Raw genomic sequence first — 25545 nt, 5'->3', positions numbered from 1 at the left:
GCTCAGTTTAAATAGAGAGACACAATACGTTTTTAAACTTTATGAATTTACTATTACATCATATTTAATATAAGTGCAATATGAATATTCCCCGAAGAAACTAGATATTAATATTTCATACAATGCTAATTAAGTTCCATTTATCAACATTTAATTGACCTCCGTGAGAAGTTTCAGACCAATATGACAATAACTGTTGTGCAAGGAGCTTTTTTTATTGCAATAAACTGCTTAAAATTTTAAAGTCGAGAAAACAGTATTAAAAGGACAAAAAAAACATTTCTCCTAACTCACGCACCGTATGTTTGGCCAAACTTGATTATATGTTTAGATCATTTAAAACAGTCTCAAATATAATTACGATCATAAAAACAAAATACGTAGATTTTTTTTTTAATTTCTCAGCATTATTTCACAATAGTGTCCCCTTAAATGGTAATGCAGCTGTGATGTCTTGTCTGAAATCAATTTCTCTCTTCTCCAGAATAATGTCTATATCTGTGTTGTGTTTTGTACTTCACCGCCATATACATTATATAAAAACTGAACCTTCTACTCATCATTAAAATTTTTATTGTAATCCCGCTTGCAATCTGTCACGGACTGCAACGTTGTATGTGCTTCACACCCTTTCTTACTGCTGTAGTAGTAATGTGCCTCAGACAGAAATGTGCCTCGCAATCGGAATTAGTAGTAAGCATCGCGTCCCTGGTCTAGATATTAATGTAACAACTATGTAACCAATTGCATTCAATTAGAATTAGGATCTGGCTGGGTGGAAGAGAAGGCCTAATGGCCTAAGCTCTGCCAGATTAAATAACTAAATAAATTATTAAGTACAAGTTTATAAATTTCGCTAGATAATGCGTTTCCACCATTTGTATTAATTCTGCTGGAATTTGATCGATACCTGGAGACTTGTACTTCTTCAGATTTTCTATCGCAATTGAGACTTCTGAAAGTGTGGGTTCGGATATAAATGTCTCAGCAGTCGTCCCGATCATTTCTATTTAGCCTATCTACATTCAGTAGTTCCCCAAAACAGTTTTTTCATCTGTTCAGGATTGAATGAGAGTTTGCAAGCAAGTCACCATGCTCATCCTTGATCACGTTTTACTCTTGCCTGATATCCGTTCTTAAGTTCCTACTGTTCTCCAACCAGGAGATCAACCGTGAAAGGAATGTGCTTACTATTGCGTCATCTATTGGAGCGAAGTAGATAGATAATATTATCGTTATAACGTCAGTTTGAAAACCATGCGCTCTCCTGCATATGGTATTTCCTGTATGGAGGGATTAAAAGACCAGGCGATTAACAGTGATCTAATTTTGTAACTAGGGTAGTATAAATATGTATCTATCAATTTTATTGTTTGTGCTGTGAGAGCTAGCCAATAGAGATACGAGTACCCACGTGTGTGACCTTGTGACATCTTATGACATCAACATTCATTCACAGCATTACCCCGCTTCGTCTCATTCCGCAGAGACTTTCTCGTGGTTGGAGTACAGTATATACCCTTACAGGCCTATGAATCTCGAATGTTTTCATTCTTAGGCCTACTATTTGTTTTCACTTCATTGAGTTCTTCCTTTAAGTAACCTCTCTTTTTATTCCTAAGTGTACGACTTGCTTCCCGTCTTTCATTGAATTAATTATCTCCATTCTCCTCAACTGGATCCTGTAAGACTTTCAATTCTGCCTGTTTCCTTCTTTCTACTACGATCCAACAATCTTCATCAAACCACGGTTTCTTTTCTTAGTTTCATAATAACCTATGCTCTACTCAGCTGCAATTTTGATTTTATATCTGATATTTTCCCACACGCTATTAACATCTAACGCTTTCTCAACTTCGTCGGAACTTCCTAAAGTGGCAAACCTATTCTAAATTTCGACGTGATAACGTTGCTTAGTTTCTTCGTCCTTTAATTTCAGAATATTGAATCTTCTAATATTAACTTGTTGCTCTACTCGTTTGGCTAATGATAGTCTTTCTCTTAATATACATTTTTAATATAATAGATACGCTGAGGGATGATGATAGTGATAGTGATAGTGATAGTGATAGTGACAGTGATACTACTACTACTACTTATAATAATAATAATAATAATAATAATAATAATAATAATAATAATCTATGTAGGCCTATTGTGGCTCCCTAACACCACGGCATGGCACGTCCTCAGATTGCGGATAGAGGAGACGGCCTCCAGATATGGAGGGTAGCTGTGAATATTTTGAATAAGTAGTCGGGGATAGCCGGTGAGGGGTGATCCTCCAGCTTGGGGCTTGGGCGAAGGGCTAACAACCTATCACCGTAAAAAAACACCTTGTTACGAAACCTTCAAATAAGCCTCGGAATGGGACTGATTCTCTGGCACGACCACAGCAAAGGAATAAGGTTTTGAGATTTGGTACTTGGAATGTTACAAGTCTATATAGAACAGGAGGGGTAACATTAGTAGTAAAAGAACTAGCTAGATATAGAATAGACTTTGTGGGACTACAGGAGGTTAGGTTAGATGGGAACGGCATGACACAAATAGAAGATTACTTGTTGATTATGGGGAAGGAAACGATAATCATCAATTATTAGGAACAGGGTTCTTTATTCATAAAAGAATAAAATCAGCAGTAAAAAAGGTCGAATTATCAGTGATAGGTTATCGTGTTTAGTACTTACGGGTAGATGGTGCGATATCGAAGTTATAAATGCTCATGCTCCTACAGAAGAGAAAGACGACCGTATAAAGATAGCTTCAGTGAGGCATTGGAACAGACTTTTCATCAGTTACCTACATATCACATCAAATTTTTTATTGGGAGATTTAAATGCTAAAGTAGCACGTGAGGATACTTTTAAACCGACTATTGGAAAAAAGAGCCTACACGTAAATAGTAATGACAATGGAGTTAGGTTAGTCAATTTTGCCACATCAAAAAATTTAATTGTCAAAAGTACAACATTCCCCCATAAAGATATACCTATATTTACTTGGGCTTCTCCAGATTATTGACACATAACCAGATAGATCACATCTTGATATATAAAAGAAGACATACTAGTATAGTAGACATTCGGACCTTCAGGGGGGAGGGGAAGACTGTAATTCTGATCATTATTTGGTAATTGGAGAACTAAGAGAAAGACTATCAGTAGCCAAGCGAATAGAGCATCAAGTTAATATTAGAAGATTCAATATTCCGAAATTAAAGGACGAGGAAACTAAGCAACATTATCAGGTCGAAATTTCAAATAGTTTTGCCGTATTAGCAATTTCTGACGAAGTTGAGGAAGAGTTAGATGTTAATAGCGTGTGGGAAAATATCCCAGATAATATCAAAATTGCAGCTGAACAGAGCATAGGTTATTATGAAACTAAGAAAAAGATCGTGGTTTGATGAAGATTGTTGCATGGTAGTAGAAAGAAGGAAACAGTCAAAATTGAAATTCTTACAGGATCCAGTTAAGGCGAATAGAGATAATTATTTCAATAAAAGACGGGAAGCAAATCGTACACTTAGGAATAAAAAGAGAGATTACTTGAAGGAAAAACTGAATGAGGTAGAAACAAATAGTAAAAATAAAAACATTAGACATTTATATAAGGGCATAAAGAAATTGAAGAATGGATATCAGGCAAGGGTAAACGTGATCAAGGATGAAAATGGTGACTTGCTTGCAGACTCTCATTCAATCCTGAACAGATGGAAAAACTATTTTGGGCAACTACTAAATATACATAGGCCAAATAGACATGATCAGGACGAAATTGAAATACAAACTGCTGAGCCATTTATACCCGAACTCATACTTTCTGAAGTGGACATTGCGATAGAAAATCTGAAAAATTATAAGTGTCTAGGTATCGATCAAATTCCAGCAGAATTAATACAAGAGGGTGGAAGCGCATTATCTAACGAAATTTTTAAGCTTGTACTTGCTATTTGGGGAAAGGAAATTGTACCAGAACAATGGAAGGAGTCCATAATCGTACCTATCTTTAAGAAGGTGGACAAGACTAACTGTGGTAACTTTCGAGGAATATCACTTGTGTTGACGTCGTACAAAATTTTGTCCTATATTCTTTTGAGAAGATTAACTCCACATGTAGGTGAAATTATTGGGGATCATCAGCGTAGTTTCAGGCGTAATAGATGAACTAGTGATCATATATTTTGTATTCGACAGATAATGGAGAAAAAATGGAGTATAAGGGTACAGTGCATCAGTTATTCATAGACTTCAAAAAGGGATATGACTCGATTAAGAGAGAAGTTTTATATGATATTCTTACTGAATTTACTATTTCCAAGAAACTAGTTCGATTAATTAAAATGTGTCTCAGTGAAACGTACAGTAGAGTCCGTATAGACCAGCTTCTTTCAGATGCGTTTCCAATTCACTGCGGGCTAAAGCAAGGAGATGCACTATCACCTTCACTTATTAACTTTGCTCTAGAGTGTGCCATTAGGAAAGTCCAGGATAACAGAGAGGATTTGGAATTGAACAGGTTACATCAGCTGTTTGTCTATGCGGATGACGTGAATATGTTAGGTGAAAATCCACTAACGACTAGGGAAAACACGGGAATTTTACTTGAAGCAAGTAAAGAGATAGGTTTGGAAGTAAGTCACGAAAGGACAAAGTATATGATTATGTCTCGTGACGAGAATATTGTACGAAATGGAAATATAAAAATTGGAAATTTATCATTTGATGAGGTGGAAAAATTCAAATACCTGGGAGCAACAGTAACAAATATAAATGATACTCGGGAGGACATTATACACAGAATAAATATAGGAAATGCCTGTTATTATTCGGTTGAGAAGTTTTATCATCCAATCTGCTGTCAAAAATTGTGAAAGTTACAAATTATAAAACAGTTATGTTACCGGTTGTTCTTTATGGTTGTGAAACTTGGACTCTCACTTTGAGATAAGAACATAGGTTAAGGGTGTTTGAGAATAAGGTGCTTAGGAAAATATTTGGGACTAAGAGGGATGAAGTTACGGGAGAATGGAGAAAGTTACACAACACAGAATTGCATGCATTGTATTCTTCACCTGACATAATTAGGAACATAAAATCCAGACGTTTGAGATGGGCAGAGCATGTAGCACGTATTGGCGAATCCAGAAATGCATATAGAGTGTTAGTTGGGAGGCCGGAGGGAAAAAGACCTTTAGGGAGGCCGAGACGTAGATGGGAAGATAATATTAAAATGGATTTGAGGGAGGTGGGATATGATAATAGACACTGGCCTAATCTTGCTAAGGTTAGGGACCAATGGCGGGCTTATGTGAGGGCGGCAATGAACCTCCGGGTTCCTTAAAAGCCAGCAAGTAATAATAATAATAATAATAATAATAATAATAATAATAATAATAATAATAATAATAATGGTAATAGCAACAACAATAATCTTAATTTCCCTTCTTTCATAGGGTAATTTTACTCATAATCGCTGAGAGCAAGTGTCCCCTCAAAGAGTTGTTTTAAGCTAATTTAAACTTCTTTTGGCAGTAGTGCTTCTTTGAGTCCATTTAATAATTTTATTTGCTCATCACCTACATAGTCATAATTTTGTTGGATGCGATATACGTATGGAGTAATGTATTTTAAGAATGAATTTCTTAACTGATTTTAAGTCCCCGTATATACTAAATATTTTGCTCTTCCAATTCAAAAAGAACATTTCTTCCCAATCACACTTCAAAGTAGACGCAGTAGATCTTTGCTTATCGCTTCGACTTATTTGAGACATGTTCTTCCTCTGTACACTTGGTCAAAATGAAAGTGGTCGGCGTCTGATAGACTTAGTTCGAATCGGGTATTTCCGTGAGCGCTCGGGACAGCCAGGCTTTGTTCAAAAGTTTGCGTATATTCTTCTAGTAGTTATAATGGGGAACACAACTATTAATCACTAAAATCATCCGAGAAAATATTTCATATACGAGATTTAAAACAGACAGATGGTTCAAAATGTTTAAACAGTGAATATTGTAACACAAACAATATGTACTGTATAACAGGTTCTCAAGTGGAGTACGACCATTGCTCGTTACAATGCCATTCTGACTGCAGTTAAACTATTGGCGTAGTTGGTAGAGCGTTAGCTAAGAGTTCGTGAGATTGCAAGTTGAAATCTTCATGGAGTTAATGAACTTGTTTTTTTCTCGCCTTTTAAATTCATCAGTGAAAATATAACAGGTTTTCGTCATTTTTTTATCCTTAGAATACTTTTCGTTTTATTATTTTTTTCGTGTTAATAGAAACTTTTGACGCTAGATGGAAGTAACACTAAAGACGACAATTAGGGGCTTTTATATTAAAATGCTGTGTTAATTATTTTATTAATCCCTGCTACTTTGCACTCTATTGTCTAAGGAATATACAGTAAATATGTTGAATGTTAAATAATTGACAATAATTAATTTGCAAGTTGTGCTACAGAGAACATGATTATCACACTAATCTAAATCGTGATCATCAGGGCCTAAACGTAGTAATTGTAAACAAGAAGAAAAACCATAATTCTGATGACAAGATATATCCTGATTTCCTGAATTATAATCACAAATTTTCACCAATTTTGTAATTACACTGGTCAACAATAAAAATGTTTCTTGCTCAAAAATAGGTAATTCTTATGTATTTCCACCTGCTGAATTCAAAAATCACCATAAAAATGACATATTAGCTCTTGCTTTGTAGATAAAGTGACATTTCATTTTTTAGAGTCAACATTTTCAGTTTGGGGGAAATTTGGGGGAAATTTTGTTTTGGGATTTGGCACACCTGTCAAATAACAAAACACAAATGTTCTTCAGCTGTTTGTAAGTTACAAACATAGGTATTGTTGCTGTCACTGTGAATTTCATATTGTTTCTGCTGTAATTAATGCAGAATTTCTGGTTTGGAAGTGTTTTTAAAGGATAAAATTGGTAAAAATGCCACGAAAATTGTGTGTTTGAAGTAGAAAATGATGACAGTGTGGAACAAGAAGAAGAACCCAACAAGCCTTCCACATCCCAGGACCCTGATTTTGAGGAAAAAAGATGATAAACAGCACAGACTGAGTCAAGCGGAATTGAATGATCTCATTAGAGACCTTGACCTGTCAAAGGAGAAGGCAGGAATCTTCTCGAACGTGATGTCAGGGTCTCACAGCACAGGGATCTGCTTCCCTTTTTTTTTAGAAGAAAAACAATCTTGTTTGCTGCGACATTAATGGCTTGATGAAATGTTTGAATTTGAACCATGATCCAATTGAATGGAGGCTATTCATAGACTCCTCCAAGCTTAGTTTGAAAGCTGTAATACTTCACAATGGCAACCGTCTTCCTTCTTTCCCTGTTGGTCATGGAGTTCACATGAAGGAGACTCATGCAAATATGACAGCCCTCTTCGACTCAATCGAATATCATGAACACAAGTGGAAAATCTGTGGTGATCTAAAACTCATTGCTGTACTATAGGAATGCAACTGGGATACACAAAATATTGCTGCTTTTTATATATGTGGGACAGCAGGGATAGAAAATCACATTATATTCAGGCAGACTGGCCTGCAAGAAATCATAATCCTAGCGAGAAAAATGTTGTTGCCGAGTCTCTCGTGGACCCAAAAGATGTTCTTCTTCCACCCCTGCATATTAAGCTGGGTTTGATAAAATATTTTGTTATAGGTATGAACCAAGAAGGACAGGCCTTTAAGTACGTAAGAGAGAAATTTCCGAAATTAAGTGATGCCAAAGTCAAGGAAGGTATTTTTATCCGGCAACAAATTCGAGAACTTATAAAGGATCCTGCATTTGACCAAGTTTTGGCGGGGAATGGAAAGGAAGTTTGGGAAGCCTTCAAGGGAGTTATTCATGGATTTTTAGGCAACAAAAGAGATGATAACTACACTCAGTTGGTGACAGTGCTCCTGCAAAAATACCATCAACTCGCATGCAAAATTTCCCTTAAAATCCATTTTCTGCACTCCAACCTAGATTTTTTCCGTCTTAGTTGTGGAGCTTTCAGTGATGAACACGGAGGAAGTTTCCATCACGATATTTCTGTTATGGAACAATGTTATGGAACAAAGATATCAGGGCCGCTGGAATGAAACAATGCTTGCGGATTACTGCTATCTTTGTGTAGGGATACTCCGGAACTCACTTACAAGAGGCAAGCTAAAAGACGACGATCTCATGAAGCCACACATGATTCTCTTCAGACCCAACCATCTGCCAGGTATTCTTCCATAAATTTAGAACTCTTAGAATGTTGCTGGCATATGTAATTAAAATGTATCGTTTTCTCTTAATCCGTTAAACTGAAATACTTCCACCTATTGTGTATCACAGAAACTAGAGCTAAGAAAAAATTTTCATTGTCATATTCGTTTTTCTCAACCCAAAATTAGTAAGAATTGACTCATGAAGTGTAAGAAACATTCAAAAAAAAATTTTGTTGGCCAGTGTTATCTGTAAGTAACATGAATTAACATAAGCAAAATTATTTGATTATATTACACTAAATGGAGTTTTAAAAAATAAAAGAAAGGACAAAACAAAAAATGCACTATGGAGATTCGAACTCGAACTCTATGCATAGGAGTTAAGTAGCTTTGCCACTGCTCTACGCCAAGCATGCTGTGGAGGTATTAAAATGCTGTGTTATTATTTAATTAATCCCTGCTGCTTTACATTCTATTGCCTAAGGAACATTCAGTAAATATGTTCACGCTGAAATAATTGACAATAATTAATTTGCAAGTTTTCCTACAGAGAATAATATGATTATTATACTAATCTAAATCCGTGATCATCAGGACCTAAACATAGTAATAAATTGTAAACAAGAAAAACCATAATTCTGAAGACAAAATATATCCTGATTTCCTGGAATTATAACCACAAATTTTCACCAATTTTGTAATTATCTGTAACATTAATTAACATAAGCAAAATTATTTGATTATATACACTAAAAGGAGTTGTAAAAAATAAAACAAAGAATGAAGCAAAAAATTCTCTACAGAGATTCGAAGCATGCTGAGAAGGTAGCCCAAATCAGCGCCTTGTATTATGGAGTTAACTAAAGCGGCGCACGCAGGTTTACGGTAGTGAACTGAGCGCTCACCCGAAGGGACTTAGAAAATGTTCACTGCTCAAGAGACACTTTCATTTTGACCAAGTGTACACTTGTAACTTATCGGTAACTCTATAACTTCACTAGTCTCATGGCAGCTGATGTGACACGAGGCAGCCCGACAACTCGCCACGCGGGCGCTTTTGATGCTCCGTAGAACGGTAGCGTCACGGGTTTGTCTTAATAGATTCTCCATAAATGCTAATACTATTTGCAAGTGAAAACAGAGTCCAAAAACTGTAATATATTGTATATAAAATGGTGAATCGCTTCTATATAAAGGGACTGATATTCAATAAAATTCCTAGCTAATCTTTGTAAAGTATACCATAGAAAAGTAAATTTGGCAGGTTCTCCTTTCATTATCACTTTACCATTTCCCCATTATTTGTCACCATTCGATTTTCACTGACAACGTTGATAATATGACACTACAGAAAACTGAGAGTCGTGTGCTTAGAAAAAATATTAAGGTAATATTACCATAATGATGATAAGGATGATAATGATTATATTAATATAACGAAGTGCATTTACTGATGCTCACAGGAACATTATATAGCTTTTCGAGTGCATCTACTTTCATTAAATTTAAACTGATATCTGTGGGGGATTTTCCCATTTGTCATGCTATCCAAGCATAAGAGAAACAATAGAGGAGATCGTTTACGTCTCTGGCATTAGGCTACTACCCTAGTGATTTGACCTACGTGTAATAGTTGGGAAAAGTTAGGAATAATAATCCTACCGTAGGGTATAAAATCTTAAGATTTCTGTGTAATTATTTCATTCAGAAGTACCTGATTGGAAAATATCGTTGCAGCAATATTGAAATTACTACGCTCAATATATTTAGACGTTTTAAAACCTATGCTGAATAAATTCCGTTGCTTGACTCATTTTTTCTTACCTATCCTGGCAGATTTAATAATCGAATTTCACTGACACTATTCTATTGTCGATATCTATGTTTGTGTATGTAAATGTGAGCCGTATGATGAAATAAATTGTGCATTGTATTATTCAGAAAAAGTTTAATCTTTATATGTTACAGTATCTTCTATCTATGTCCGAATCTCCTATCAGGTATAAACGGAAGAAAAAGTGTTATACAGAAAAATAAACTAACTTTATGGTTCTATACAGAAACGTTAATGACGAAGATTCAATATTTCATGGGTAATACACTCCACCGATTGTAACCACTCCTGCGCCTATATCTCGGATAAAAGCTGTATAACTTGTTATAATAATTATAACAGTCTCCAGTTTTACGCGTTCAGTAAATTTCTCTTATGAATTAAAGTAGAAAAAAGACAAGAAAGTCCTAATAAATACATTCTAAGACACCAAATTTGTTACAGAACATGCAAATACTAAAAAAAGCTATGTTATTGACTTACCAAAAGAGATGCAAACTTATTAATATCCTTTCCCTAATTATGACAATTAACGCATTGTTCCGTCATTGTACTGCATCATAATTTTATTATTGACATGGAGATGATGATAAAGAATTAATAACCGAGTAGGAAAAATAGGCCTAGTTTACTGCACTCTTGTTGTGAGAAGGCAAAGAGCACAAAAGAAAATTTAAGAATTACAGACAATAAAACATAAGGACAGATGTAAGACGATAAAAAGTTCTGATGGCCAAGCGGCACTAAGGAAGATTAGGAATGAATGTGGTGACAATTAAGACCGGACGTCAGATAACTTAATTGCCAATTTAAACGCACAAATGAAAAGGAACGGGAGATGACGAAACCCTGCATGCGTTTCCCTTTGATGCTTGCATGCACATCTCTGTCAACATTTCAAACTAGATCAAAAGACTGCATAATATTGAGTAAGAAAGCTGTTACGAATTAGAGCAGCCCTACAGACTCGTAAGTATGGAAAATACGACGTCAGCCTCACTCCACTTCTATTGGGGATGGTGGACTTCTGCGTAGAGTTGTTGACATTCTTTGCGTATGGAAGATCCATCACTGGCGACACTGTAATTTTCAAAAAGTATTGTAATAAAGTCATTGTACCCTGGCATTTATAATGCGTTATGTATGTCGTTTCAAGGTTTACGAATCTGCTAGATTTTCTGTTGGTAGTTTCTTGGACATTTCTTTGCACCTAGCCTGCTTTAGATTTTCCAAACTCTTCCTCCTATCATCACCTACGGAAACAAATTTGTTGCATTTAAGTAATGAACTTTAATTTCAATACAAAATGAACTCGAGTGATGTCCTTAATTTAACAGTACATACATACATAGGCTTACATAAGTGTTCTTCCCATGGGTAACCTAAGTATTTCACTGCAAACCCAGCATTCTCCAAACTTTCCTATTTTCTGCCTTCCTCTTAGTCTCCGCATATGATCCATATATCTTAATGCCGTCTATCATCTGATTTCTTCTTCTGCCCTGAACACTTCTCCCGTTCACCATTCCTTCCAGTGTATCCTTCAGCAAGCCATTTCTTCTCAGCCAGTGACCCAAACAATATAAATAAATGAACAATATACAAGAGATGGTTTGAAAATATATCCCGAAGAAACAAAGTATATGATGATGTATCGTGACCAGAATACTGTACGAAAAGGAAATATAAAGATTGGAATTGTATCCTTTGAAGAGGTGGAAAAATTCAAATATCTTGGAGCAACAGTAACAAATATAAATGATATTCGGGAGGAAACGCAGAATAAATATCGGAATTGCTTGTTTTTATTCTGTTGAGAAGTTTCTGTCATCCAGTCTGCTCTCAAAAAAGCTGAAAGATAGAATTTATAACACAGTTATATTACCGGTTGTTCTGTATGGTTGTGAAACTTGGACTTTCACTTTGAGAGAGGAACAGATGTTAAGGATGTTTGAGAATAAGGTGCTTAGGAAAATATTTGGGGCTAAGACAGATGAAGTTACAGGAGAATTGAGAAAGTTACAAAACGCAGAACGCATCCATTGTATTTTTCACCTGACATAATTAGGAACATTAAAGCCAGACGTTTGAGGTGGGTAGGGCATGCAGCACGTATGGGCGAATCCAGAAATGCATATAGTGTGTTAGTTGGGAGGTTGGAGGGAAAAAGACCTTTGGGGAGGCCGAGACGTAGATGGGAGGATAATATTAAAATGGATTTGAGAGAGTTGAGATATGATGGTAGAGACTGGATTACTCTCGCTCAGGGTAGGTACCGATGGTGGGCTTATGTGAGGGCGGCAATGAACCTCGGGTTCCTTAAAACTCATAAGGAAGTAAGTAAGGAAGTAAATGAGGAAGTAAGTAAGTAATATTAATCAATATATAGGCTATTTCGTAACAATTAACTTACCCGAAAGGTTGTCTATTCCATAATTCTTAATATGGGCTTTATTGAAATGTTGTTTAATATTGAAATGAGGAGTAGAAATAAAATGGATGGGACACAGCAAAAAACAATTCCTTCGTCTTCTTCAACAACAAAATAATTATATTCCCATTTCCTTTGGAAGTATAATTTCTTCACGGATTTAGATTTTGCAATGTTCCAGTTCTCTTCAAACTTTAGTACGCGTATTGTACCTGCCGCCGCGAGGATAAATATATTGATATAGCCGAGCGCAACTACATATAGCGGTTAAGGAACCCGAGGTTCAATTACTAATGATATTGGACTAAAAACTATTCCTGAGAAAGGATACTTATTTGTCTCTAGATTAAACCCAACTACAACAGTGGAAAGTTTAGAGTCCTTTGTGAAAGAAAGTTTCCCGGAGATACAATGCGAACCACTGAAATCAAAATTTCCTAATTCCTATGCATCGTTTAAAATAACAATAAATTCCGACAATATTGCACGAGCTTTGGACACCAATATCTGGCCGGAAGGAGTTCTGGTCACTAGGTTTTTTCAAAGGAGGCGCCCCCAAACGCAGGCGACATAGAAAACTCATCATCATCACCAAATGATAACAATGCAATAATAACAATAATTGGTTTATATCTCAGTATACAGGGTTTGAATAACAAAATTAATCTCCTGGAAACTTTCTTTGTGTCTATTCATTTTTGTGTTTTACGGAACACTGGTTGCGTGACTATAATATTGACTATATAAATTTTGATAGTTTTAACTTAGGTGATTGTTTTAAAAGATCTAATCATATTCATGCAGGATCTGCTATTTTTGTAAAAAAAAACGACTTAGACTTCATTCCTATGGAAATTAATGAACTAAAAGTAGAATTTCATTTCGAATGTTCAGGAGTAATGATTGACTCATTGAAATTGATAATTATTTGTATTTTGTAGATATTAAAGTGGATCTTCAAATATTTTATTTAATTCAACTCGAAAAGATTCTTCAAATACTCACTAAATGTCCCAATTACACAGTAATAATAGAGAGAGACGTAAACTCTGACTTTGATGTCTTAACAGAGAAAATAACTGTACTTGACCTACTAAATCTATTGAGTCAATTCAACTTCTATCCAGGAAATTACACTCCTACAAGAGGAAACATTTTTATAAATAGTCGGCAGGAATCATATGCCATTCAGGTAAAACATTTTCCGTATTCCGACCACTCTGCCTTATTATTGCAATTAAATATTCACTTGAGAATCGGATATAACCAACCTCAAATTATTAAAAAGCGTTTATTTACCGCTGAAAGAGTAATGAAATTTTGTTGTTAGGCCATATAAACAATATTGATTGGGAATCGTTCTTCAATGTTCAAGAGCCTAATGCAGCTCAAATCTTTAATACATTTTTTAATTTAATTTTAGAATATTTTAACTTATCATTCGAAGTCAAGAATGTAAAACTAAATATTAGCAAAAAACATAAAAACAAATGGTACTCTAAATAATTAAAACAAATGAAAAGCCAATTACTAATGCTACATGTTATTTATAAAGAGACTGGTCTGCTCACAGTTAAAAATAAATTATATGAAATTAATAAACAATACAGAAATCAACTATCTCAAGCGAAACTAGATTATAACACAAAATTAATTGTCAACTCTGATAACAAATGTCAAACTGCCTGGAATCTGATAAATAAAGAAAGACCTAGTAACTCTCAAAATCAAATAAACAATCATAATATATCGCCGGAAGTGTTTAATGAATTTTTCATTGACTCGGTGGACAAAATCAAATCCAAAATTCAATGCTCTGAGCTATCCCCTATGGAAATACTAACCGAAAATGACAAAATCTCATGTACTTTTAAATGGAGAGAGGTCACCACTGAAGAGGTATGGAATATAATTAAAACTTTGAAAAAATCAAATTCAAAAGATGTTTATGATATGTCAAATGATTTTTTTTAAGTTCTAAATTCAATTTATATTCGTCTTACAAATATTATCAATATTTGTCTAAAACAAGGTCTATTTCCAGATCAATTTAAACATTTCGAAAGTAATCCCAATTTATAAAAAAGGCAATAGATCAAGTCCAAATAGTTACAGACCAATCTCTATCATTTCAGTGCTATCTAAGATATTTGAATATGTAATTTTCAATTAAATTTATAACTACTTTGAAAATTCAATTTTTTTTTAGTATTTTAGTATTTATTTATTTAACCTGGTAGAGATAGAGATTACCTGATTAATGAAAGCTAGACAATCTCTTTAGTACTAAACCAATTTAGGTTTAGAAAAAGGAAACCTACAAATGATGCAATTGAGCTTTTAATAACCGAAATTTTAAGAAATTTTGAAAATAGGTCATAAGTTAATGCTGTGTTTTGTGATCTCTCCAAAGCGTTCGATTGCGTTGATCACAACTTAATTGTATCAAAATTAGAATTTTATGGTATTCGAGGGAATACACTAAATACATGGCAGAAGGCAATTAGTCTCAATAAGTGAAAATTGGTCAAGTCTCTCCAGTATACATTATGGTGTTCCACAGGGCTGAATAATTGGTCCACTGCTATAAATGACCTTCCTAAATTCAATAAAGCTATAACAATTATGTATACTGATGGCAATAGATTCTTATGTTCTAGCTCTACTCTGAATGAATTACATGCACTAACCAATGATATTCTATCACAGATGGCTTTATGGTTTGAATCTAATGGTTTTTTGCTTAATCAAGAAAAGACTATCAACATAACTTTTACCTTAAATCATGTAATAAAAAAGGACAACATACAAAACTATACCAAATTTCTAGGACTTTTTATAGACTCCAATTTAACATGGGAAAAACATATCGAATATATATGAATAAAATTATCAAGAGTTATATATTTATTAAAGAAATTAGTGACTTGCGTTTCTCAAAATTATTTAAGATGTGCCTACTTTTCGTTCTTTCAGTCGATAATTAGGTATGCCTTAATTTTCTGGGGAAATGGTAGCAAAATTGGGAGTGTCTTGATTTTTCAAAAGAAAGCCATTAGAATTCTATGTCAATCAAACCATCTTGACCATTGTCGACCTCTTTTCAAACAATCACAGATATTAACTGTCATAAATTTATATATATACGACCTAGTCCTTTACACTCGGCAAAATATAGACAATTACTCATTAATAGCCAATATACATGATCATGAAATTAGAAATAGTGAACAAATTAATATTCCATAGCCTAGTGTAGATTACATAAAACTAGTACAAATTTTTCTGTCATGGGGATGAAATTATATAATAAGCTTCCCAGTCAATATCATAAGTTACCAACCAATAGTTTCAAAGTTAGATTTTATAATTGGCTTTTAATTAATCCTTTCTACTCTGTAGATGAGTTTCTTAACATAAATTCATACGAAATTGTTTTTTAATAAATAAAGTTATTTACATTTAGTTACAATTATTACATTAAGAGTGAAGTGTTTTCATTAATTTTAGAGTTTCAAAATGTTTTGTGTTTTCATTCTAATTAAACTTTACTGTTTTCAATTATATGTGTATTTTCAAATGTATGTTTTTTTTCCTCCCTTCTGTATCGTGACGAAGCCTATCACTGTATGGTTAATGGCTTTATAAATTGAATTGAATTGTACATAGAACTCTATGACCACACTGGTAGAAAAGGTGGGTAGGGTAGAAGGGATACGAAGGCAGTCGCTCTGAGGAGCTACAGTTCTGGAGGTCTGACTTAGAGTAAACAAGGTTTTCACGAAGTTTCAAATTCAAATTAAAAATATACATATAATTTCTTCTTCCATACAATTATGGTATCACCTTATTCTAGGGGCATGCTATTTAAAAGTAGCTTGAATTAGTGACCACACACAGACGTCCACAGAAATGAATCATGTAAACTAAACATTATTCGGCTTTAGTAACAGCTTGTGGTCAAATTTACTGGTGAGGAAACGAATAAAATATCTTCAGAATTAAGAATTCACTGTCTCAAACCGAAGCTAACAGATGTCTCATCTAGAGACCGTTAGGGAACTGATGAATCACCTCCGTGGTGCCTGCGGTACTGGAAATTATTCTGTAGGGATTTCTCCTGCCCTACATTTTCATCTTGAAGTTGTAGTATGCGCATTATTAAATCACTGTCAATATAAGCTAGACAGAATAAACTGAACTTTTCAGGTACACCTACCAACGGGAAATAAGAATAATGTATAGAGAGAGCCTACTAATTCTTAGCGTTTGCATTTGTTGGAAATCTCTGTGTTTTATCTCTTCAATAGAGGATTATAATAGCATATTTTTCATGTAAATTTTATTGAGAACATTATTATTTTAAAAATGAATACACGTCTTACGCTTTACATATATGTATTGTTCCTGTATGACTATGCCATTGAGAATGATAATTTACAAAATAGTTATGTAAATGTTTCTTACATCTTTTGATGATGATGATGATGACGATGATGATGATGATGATGATGATGAATTACCTAAGTTCTATACACTGTGTATATCTACCTATATACCTCAAGCTATTTATCCAATCTTTATTATGGAATTATTTTATTGTGATTGTTTTACTCCAACTTCAAGTTAAAAATGACAAATATGACATTTTATCATTCAAATAATTCTTCCTTCCTTTGATATCATGTGATCAAATTGTGACTGAGTATTGAAAAATTAAAATAGGGGCCTATACTTGAACAAAATTGACATATTCTATTGAATTTTTTCATAATACTCTATATAAGGAAGCTATAACCGAACTTTTCTTTTTTGTCTTCCCTACCCAGTCATTGTTCAGTATTTTAATGTAGTTTCGGGAAAAACTGCATTACTTTGTTGTTTATTTCCTTCTCTCTCTCTCTCTCTCTCTCTCTCTCTCTCTCTCTCTCTCTCTCTCTCTCTCTCTCTCTCTCTACACATGTTTAATATTTGGCTGAATGGTTTTCTAGGGCCGAACCCGGAATGGATTCGCATACTAGGGTGGATAATGACTCAATGTGCGCCCTACTTATAGGATGATTATTCCAATCTGACAAGTGACCCGGTAGCATTCGTGAATCCAGTTCTGACAGACGGCCAGCCACAGCCATGTCCCATTCACAGACGAGTAAGTGACAAACCCCAGGTACTGAGCTCTTTGTCTTTAGAATATTATGCCTGAATTATACTGGCGACGTTTTGGAGTCGAGATGGGCAGCACGTGCAGTTGATTTGCAGCCGCGTCTAAGCAGACCATAATAAGTGAAGAAGTTGAAACCGACGGCTGCAGTCCGCTTGCTGCCCGTCCTCGTCAAGTTGTCGACTTCAATTTGCAGTTCATGCTGAACTACACTAGCAGCAACCGTCCGACTGCATTGTTTTCTGTGAGAGACGGACGTTACGATGAAATCAATTATTGTGTTCGATACTGAGGTATTTATTGCTGAAGTTCAAAAACATGAATCTTTGTACACTTACATGAGTGAGACCTATAATAACCGAATTCAAAGGAATAATACCAAAGCAGTGATTTGCGAGTTTTCTGCAAACTACAGTGAAAAATGAAGAAAGGAGAAAATATTGCTTATAATTTTTCTTGCTACCAGAATCATTCTTATCACATATAACAATATTTCCATTGTTATTTTATTAAAGAATTAGAAGAATTGCTATTTTTATGTTATATGTGAATATTTTGTATTTCGACGCTCCCAAATATTAATAATATAATTAACTAAATATTAACTACAGTAACACTATTTTGTTGCGCTGCGGGATTTTCATTTGCCGCGTTGCCCGTGCAGCTAGTGTGATTCCCGTCTGCTTCCACTAACGAATCTAAGTGTAAAAACATGTTGGAGTTGTTCATCTCGCCTCTCCGAGTAGCGCATCTCGCCGTTCACCTCGCCGTGCATCTCGCATCTCGCCTCAGCAGAACATAGTGAAGCAATTCACCTCGCCATGATTCTCGCCGTTACGCGGACAATGAGTACAGATGTGAGATTCTCCACGAACACAACGTGGTAAATACTAATAAATTTCTTGGTCGTACCTATTAGTACTTAAAAATGTTTAGAAATTCTGACAGTGTTAGCGATTTATCTACGAGTACTGCAATGAAGTGGTGGTTACTTTCCAACAGAAGAAGAAACTACAGCGTGCATCCAATCAATAAGGAACGCACTAAACTTGGTCAATTATATCAGCAGCTTAAAGCATTTCCAGATAGATTTTACGAATATTCAAGAATGTCTCAGTCAACGTTCAATTACATCTTGATGCTAATAGAACTTAAAATCCAAAAAGTGTACACTAACATACATAAACAACCAATCAGTGCTGAAGAGAGGTCGGTAGTGACTCTCAGGTAATTAATAATTATACAGTATATAATAATGTACTATTATCAAAATTTATTACTTATTATTAGCAAAAATCTTTCACTGTCAATCACAATAAGAAACACATATTCTTTCAAAATATTGTACAAAAGTTTGACGTCGGTATAAACACTTTTTGTTCTGAAAACGAAATGATGAGTAATAATAATAATAATAATAATAATAATAATAATAATAATAATAATAATAATAATGGCTTTAAAAATGAACATACTGTAATATAATAAGCAATTAAGAACTGCAAGATTAAAAAAAATAAGAAAAGAAACTGCCCAACAAATTAACAGAAAATTAACTAATTACTGCCACTGAAAGTCTTTATTTATCTCATTTACATTAACACTTGTCAAGTTTTGGTACGACTTATTTCCTTATTAATTCCTCCTTATGCATGACTGTAAATGTACACGGCAATATTTGTTATTAATAAATAACAATGTACACGGCCAGCAGTATCACAACTGTGCATTTACATTGAGAGGACAGATGGAGAGAATCATGACGTTCCGTTGCGACAACTGACCAATCAGAACGCTAGTTTCAGGCAGCTGCATCCTGAAAATCAAACCAGTTTGATTCCCGCTGAACGGCGAGATGTGCGGCGATATGCGTGGCGAGATGAACTACTCCAGCATGTTTGTACCCATTATATATCGTTGGTTTGTTTCCTAATCGCCACACGGCGAGATGCGCGGCGATATGCGTGGCGAGATGAACAACTTCAACATGTTTTTACCCTAACGAACGCTGCGCCATACAGTGGTAGATGCGAGTTAGTTCATCATTTGCACTCGTGAAAGACTGAATTAGTCGTGTTGTGTTGCGTGCGTGCGCGCGCGCGTGTGTGTGTGTGTGTATTCGGCGTTGTTGCAATGCGATTTTCATTACGTAAACGTATGTATATACTTAATACGTACATAAAATACAGAAAATCTTATGCGAGAACACGACAGAACTTCCGCAACAAATTTCCAAATAGACCCGTGCTTAATACCACTACAATAAGAAGGTTAGCCAAAAAGTTCAAACAGACAGGTTCAGTAAATGATCGTAAAATACAAAGGAGAAGACATGTTCTTACAGAAGAAAAATTAGACGAGATAGAACAGAGACAAGAGCATACCCCGCAAAAATCTCTTAAGCGTTTGGTTCAGGAAACAGAAGTAATTTACGAGTCCGCTCGTCAAGCAACAAAATTACTTAAATTAGAGCCATATATAATTCCGGTATTTCAAAAGTGAAATGAACAAGACCCCAATAAGAGGTTGCATTTTTGTAACTGGATTTTAGAAATTCTGAGGAAATTGATCCAACATTAATTTATTTTTCTGATGAGGCCTATTTTCATTTAAATGGTCACGTATCCTCACAAAATCATCGGTATCACAGTCAGGAGAAACCCAATCTTGTACTCGAAACATCTTTGTACGGTGAAAAAATAGACGTGTGGTGTGCAATAAACGGACACAGAATTATTGAGCCTATTTTCACTCAGGGCACAATTACCAGCGAGCGTTATGTGAATGACACCCTTGACCCATTTTTAGATGAATTGACTTATGGAGAACGTTCCTCAGTTTATTTTAAACAAGACTCCGCCACTGCTCATACTGCCGAAGAATCCATGAGAGAATTACGTTGAATTTTCGGAAGGAGAAATATCAGTAAAAATGTGTGAGCCCCACGAAGTCCAGATTTAACACCATGCGATTTCTATCTATGTGAGCACTTAAAAATAAGATTTATGCATACAATAAATGAGCTTAAAGGCTATAATTATAAGAGCTGAAATCGAGTCAATCATTGAAGCAGAACTTCTTAAAGTAATAATTAACAATTTCATAAGAAGGTGTCAAAAGTCTGTAGCAGTTGCTTGGGGGACATTTTCAACAAATACTTTTTTGAACTGGGTAAGTACAAGTACAAATTCCTATACAGTGCCGGCAGACCGGGTGGCCGCTTGGCCGCAGATAAGCTCCTAGTGACTGACGATGGGAAAATGAACACCGCGCGGCTAAACGAAACTGTGTCACTGTATGTACCGGTACTATAAAACTACGCAACCATAGCCCTACAGTTCAACAATAGTCCATATTTTGCACATTATTTGTCGTGTTAGTTATTTTTATTACCCAGTTCGTTCATAGTTCACGTTTAGATAAGAGTTTTAATTAATAAGTACTAAGAATCTGTCGAGGACAGCTTCTTGAGCTATCACTGAGTAGCTTTAAGGTAATTAAAATGGCATTTATGGATGGTTCTGAAGGCATTCTGTAAATCAGAAAGGTTATTTTACTTAAATAAGATGTAATCACGTTAATAATCTCATAATTATATATTATTTTATACTTCAATGTATAATCTTATTTCAATACAGGATGGAATTATTCTCAACAGAGTGTCTTGGCGTTGAACTTGGTCTTTTAAAATGTTAGCGAATACATAAAAGGAAGCAACTGACTTCTGTTTTGTAGAATTGAAAATATTCAAAACTTTCTAATTTCCCTACGCCTCATCCTTCTCTCCAAAAGAGTAATAACAATGCTTCTTCTCCACATTCCATACAAATAATAAAATTGAAGTCGAAATGAACGACACGATGCGATCAACAGAACTGCAATGCAGTCAAGATGAACGGCAGCGTGCAATTAAAAATAAGTTGGAATAACTGCAACCCGACCGCAAGAATATCACGCCTGTAAAAATGTAGTAAAATGAGTTACGGAGAAGGATACTATGTAAGGAGATTTTTATGGACAGGACAAAGAAGTTTATACGGATTGGACGTGTTTTGCGCACTGATAAACAAATGACCACATTAACACAAGTCTGACTGTATCGAATATGAATGAGGTCTCGCCCACCTCATTACATATTGCTCGACTAGTATGACTAGTCAGTTTTGTTTTTTATACCATTAAGTACGAGAAAAATTCGTACCGGCACCGGGAATCGAACCCAGGACCTCTCAGCTGTGCGCGCTGAGTGCTCTCTAACCAACTGAGCTATGCCGGGACCCGATTCACGACGCCGGCCGAACTCCTCTCGTAGTATCGTGTTACGGCCTTACTGCCTGCATTTAAGACGATACACGTCATATATATATATATATATATATATATATATATATATATACAGAGCGCATTGTTAAATGACTTTATGGCCATATTCAACAACAGTTTCTTTAAACTGTTAACATCATATATGTATCGAATATGAATGAGGTCTCGCCCACCTCATTACATATTGCTCGACTAGTATGACTAGTCAGTTTGTTTTTTATACCATTAAGTACGAGAAAAATTCGTACCGGCACCGGGAATCGAACCCAGGACCCCTCAGCTGTGCGCGCTGAGTGCTCTCTAACCAACTGAGCTATGCCGGGACCCGATTCACGACGCCGGCCGAACTCCTCTCGTAGTATCGTGTTACGGCCTTACTCCTGCATTTAAGACGATACACGTCATATATATACAGGAGCGCATTATTAAATGACTTTATGGCCATATTCAACAACAGTTTCTTTAAACTGTTAACATCATATATGTATCGAATATGAATGAGGTCTCGCCCACCTCATTACATATTGCTCGACTAGTATGACTAGTCAGTTTGTTTTTTATACCATTACATATTGCTCGACTAGTATGACTAGTCAGTTTGTTTTTTATACCATTAAGTACGAGAAAAATTCGTACCGGCACCGGGAATCGAACCCAGGACCTCTCAGCTGTGCGCGCTGAGTGCTCTCTAACCAACTGAGCAATGCCGGGACCCGATTCACGACGCCGGCCGAACTCCTCTCGTAGTATCGTGTTGTGTTACGGCCTTACTGCCTGCATTTAAGACGATACACAGTTTAAAGAAACTGTTGTTGAATATGGCCATAAAGTCATTTAATAATGCGCTCCTGTATATATATGACGTGTATCGTCTTAAATGCAGGCAGTAAGGCCGTAACACGATACTACGAGAGGAGTTCGGCCGGGGTCGTGAATCGGGTCCCGGCATAGCTCAGTTGGTTAGAGAGCACTCAGCGCGCACAGCTGAGAGGTCCTGGGTTCGATTCCCGGTGCCGGTATGAATTTTTCTCGTACTTAATGGTATAAAAAACAAGTCTGACTGGTTCCGTCACCAGGTGTAATCCTTCAGTTACTTTGCTTAGAAACCGTCGTTTCACTATAAAAAATAGAGGCACAGCTATTCAGTTTGAACTGTAATGGTCTGTGTCGTCTGCTACGAATTAGGCAATAGACACAGGCCTGTTCCGGCTTCAAAAGACTCTCAAGACTCTCATACGTTTCCTTTATCTACCTGGATTATGTCTTTCTATTAATGAATATGATTTTAGAATTTCTTCTTATGCTTATCTTAAGAATGTATATTTTTTGTTGTTTTGTTGAATTTTTTTTCGTTCGTGACATACCTTATATCTCAGTTGTATACTAAAAGCAATTTACTTTCTATCTAATATTCAATAATTATCTATTGTCATAAATTTGATATCCGTCGCTGGTATACAACAATATCCGCATTAGAATCCAGGATTCTGACCTTTGTAATAAGATTCGAAACTGCCACAACTTTATAATAATTTCGTTGTTTTTTGTAAGCCACGTAATTATAGGCCCTGAATAAAATTGTGATAAAAACTGCGTTATTAATTGCGGGATGTTATGCTCCTATCACGAGACAAATGGCACTGACAGGAGTGGCAGTAGGGATGCCAGTTTCGTGTGTTGACTGCCTTCGCTTCCAAAGAAACACCCCAGAGCATAGAGCGGCCAAAGGTATTAAATAAATTTAAAAAATTCTTCACACCATGAGGAACCGAACCTACGATCATCCGGCTTGTAAAGTAATGGCTTATCCTCAAAGATACCGTGCGCCCTCTTATTCTTTGCATTCTTTTTTGTTCAATTATTGTTCCACATATAATTTTAAATTTGTGTACACTGTCTTCCTTTGTATTCTGATATAGGCCTTTTGTAACCTAAGTAATAGGAATTTGTTCCTACAGAATTCTGTTCTTTGAATATGTCATAATTGAAAATTAATAAATCTAGACACTTACACTGATAAAAAATTCATGTAAAGATTGAAAAGTGTTTAATATAGCACTCATGTCAATCGCACCAATCCGTTTGTAACAAACACTACTGAATGTTATTTCATTATTCTACTGTATTTATGCAGTAATTATATCAATATGAGTTCAGCAACTCGCGTCATGTTACGAGTTGGAGTGCAAATCGATTATAATAAAAGGAAACTTGAAACTGTCACAGAAAGAAAGGACGTAGGTTAGAGTCTTCTCAAACTGCGACCCTCTCTTCGCTAGGAGAAAGGCAATAGTGAATAGTCGGATTTTTCTCTGGAACGTTTCGGAAGTGAGCAAGTTGTAGTTGTTCAAGGTCGGCATACTCGTAGCTGCCGGTCGAACTTGTTTCTCGTTCCCCCATAAGGAAAATCCTTCAATTTGCAGAATATGATTTTTAATTTGTCCTTTCACAAAAACTTAAATATCTGAAATGACTCAAGTTAGGTTATTTGTTCTTCCTGCTTTGCGAAACATAAATCGTCGTGAGAACTCCTGGTTTACATTTGTGAAGCAAGATTTCACTCAAATATAACCTTACAACAAATAACGGCAGATTATAGCTATACGTGAAATCTTTATGTCCCAACTGTGTCTCACTATGACCCGCGCTGTTAAATTAATCAAGTTATATTCTGTTTTGGAATCGTTTTTTAGGTTTTTGTTCATATGTAGGCCTACTGCAGAAGAGACGATCGTTGTTGGTCTGTACAGCTAGTTGCTCAGACGTATAATTAGACGTCGGCAACTATGAACTAACAAATGTCCTCAAAGATGACGAAATAGAGACTAGTGACATAAATTGAACTTACATAGCCTACTGTATCATTCTTCTTCCGATTTTTTATTTTTCTTCTTTTGTTCAGATTCTCTTCCATGCGCAAACAATCAAAGGCAACGACGCCATAATCACAAAATTCCACCACAGATAAAATGGAATGTACTCCACGAAGAGACAAGACTGCGTGCTTCATGTTACAAATCTAATATCCTGTACACAGGGGTGTATTTTAGGCCTGGCGGATCCTGGCGATACCAGGGTACTATTTTTCGAGGCCGGGCGGCGCCAGGGTACTTATATGAGTTTCATTTTATCGTCAAATTTTCCATTTATATAAAGTCTTATTTTATACATATTTAAACAATTTTATAGGGATGTCTACTCCGCTGACCCAACAACCTCTATCTAGTTTCGAATCCAAATATATCTGTCTGAAATATCATAAGTATTCCAGTAGAAATGATGGTTGTGGTGGTCGTGGTGGTGGTGGTGGTGGTGGTCGTGGTGGTGATGGTGATGGTGGTGGTGGTGGTAACGACGATAACGACGACGAGACAACTACTACCAGTGCTACCGACATCTCAGACTCGTTCGTTTCCCCGAATCATCTGAAACTGTTTATTCATCCTCAGTAGCTACCTACATACCGGTATTATTATTATTATTATTATTATTATTATTATTATTATTATTATTATTATTATTATTATTATTATTATTTGCGGAGTGGAGTTGCCC

General features: G+C 35.5%; 1 protein-coding gene across 1 annotated transcript in view; it reads right to left on the bottom strand.

The window, feature by feature from the left end:
* LOC138711896 (facilitated trehalose transporter Tret1-like) overlaps positions 1-25545 on the bottom strand; it is a 156050-nt gene that overhangs the window by 36457 nt on the left and 94048 nt on the right. The window lies entirely within an intron of this gene.

The sequence above is a fragment of the Periplaneta americana genome, chromosome 13 (genome assembly GCF_040183065.1).
Source record: "Periplaneta americana isolate PAMFEO1 chromosome 13, P.americana_PAMFEO1_priV1, whole genome shotgun sequence".
Taxonomy (NCBI): domain Eukaryota; kingdom Metazoa; phylum Arthropoda; class Insecta; order Blattodea; family Blattidae; genus Periplaneta; species Periplaneta americana.
The sequence above is the reverse complement of the archived record's forward strand: the minus strand, read 5'-3'. Positions and strand labels throughout refer to the sequence as shown.